The sequence below is a fragment of the Gossypium arboreum genome, chromosome 11, assembly GCF_025698485.1.
Source record: "Gossypium arboreum isolate Shixiya-1 chromosome 11, ASM2569848v2, whole genome shotgun sequence".
NCBI lineage: Eukaryota > Viridiplantae > Streptophyta > Magnoliopsida > Malvales > Malvaceae > Gossypium > Gossypium arboreum.
In genome coordinates this window covers 40,136,714-40,138,359 of record NC_069080.1, presented here as the reverse complement: position 1 = coordinate 40,138,359, position 1,646 = coordinate 40,136,714, and the positions used below count along the sequence as shown (strand labels likewise).

Below are 1,646 nucleotides of genomic sequence, written 5' to 3'. Positions count from 1 at the left end.
GTTTCAAGCCCTTGGATCAATGCTTGTTGATTTTTAAGTGCTGTCTCGATGTTCTGAAAATGGGTTTTTGACACCAATATAAACTTTGAGAGCATCTCTTCAAGGTTCGGCTTCTTTTCTTGTTGGTAGGGTGGTTGTTGAAACCTCGGAGAATGTTGTGGTCTTTGATTTCCTTGACCGCCCCACGAGAAATTGGGGTGGTTCCTCGAACCTGTATTGTAAGTGTTACTATATGGATTGTTTTGAGGTCGGGGATTATTACCCATGTAATTTAATTGCTCGTTATCCATGTTGTGGCCATAAGGTTGGTATTCTGAATGGTTTGGTCCACCTCCACTTGCTTCGCTTTGCATTACTGGGTAAACCTATGAAGAACTAAGAAAACCATCAATCTTTTTATTTAGAAGCTCTATCTGGTTTGACAGAATAGTAACCGAATCGACGTTAGAAACGCCTGCTGCTTTAGTTGGCTTAGTTCTCATGACTTGCCACTGATAGTTATTCAGTGACATCTCCTCTATAAACTCACAGGCATCTTCAGTTTTTTTATTGTTGATGGTTCCATCAGTAGCTATGTTAACCATTTTTCGAGTCGAAGGATTCAGACCATTATGGAATGTTTGAACCTGAAGCCAGAGCGGTAACCCATGGTGAGGGCACCTTCTCAGTAAGTCTTTTTATCTCTCCCATGCATCGTAAAGTGTTTCTAAGTCCATCTGCACAAACGAAGAGATATCATTACGTAATTTAGCCGTTTTAGACGGCTGAAAGTATTTGAGTAAAAAATTTTCGGTTATTTGTTCCCAAGTAGTAATTGACCCTTGTGGTAACAAGTTCAACCACTGTTTAGCTTTATTCCTCAATGAAAAGGGAAACAACCGAAGATGTATGGAATCATCAGAAATGCCATTGATTTTAAATGTATCGCAAAATTCCAGAAAGTTTGCTAAGTGAGAGTTGGGATCTTTATCCTTCAAATCGTCAAACTGAACAAACTGTTGTATCATTTGAATTGTGTTAGGTTTCAGTTTAAAAGTATTTGTAGCTACAGCAGGTCTAACTATGCTAAATTCAGTTCCTGTTAAAGAAGGTTTAGCATAATCATACATAGTGCATGGAGCAGGATTTTGATTAACCGCAATTGCAGGTGGTAGTTGATTGCCTTGGTTTTTAGCCATCTCTCCTATGTATCTTAAGAGTCGCCTTATTTCTCTTTGGTTCCTATGAATTGTGCGATCGATTTCTTCATCAAAAAGTAGTGGTCCTGACGGGTTTCTTCTAGTCATAAACTATAAAAATCTGCCAAGAGAAAGAAAAAGTAAATTAATAAATAATAATAATAAATTAAATTGTAAGAAAAATAAATGGCTAAAGTGATAAAAATTGAGTGTTCCTAATATCTTAGTTCCCCGGAAACAATGCCAAAAACTTGATCGCGTGATTTCGTGATAGGTTTTAAATATTTATAATTACTCGTTCTTGAAACTAACTGTTATCGCGATGTAGGTAAGTATACCTATCGAATAGTAGTACAGTTTTAGTAAGACCGGATTGTCGAACCCAAAGGAACTAAAAGTACTAGTAGTGACTGTCTTTCTATTATCTAGTCTAAGAATAAAGAGGTTTTTGTTTTAATTAACTAATTA

At 36.6% G+C, this 1,646-nt stretch overlaps 1 non-coding gene across 1 annotated transcript; it reads left to right on the top strand.

Moving 5' to 3' along the window:
* Positions 1–642: 642 nt before the first annotated feature.
* Positions 643–749, top strand: LOC128284491 (small nucleolar RNA R71). The gene has a single exon (XR_008274916.1). It is a non-coding gene; the product is annotated as a small nucleolar RNA R71 (small nucleolar RNA).
* Positions 750–1,646: the final 897 nt, after the last annotated feature.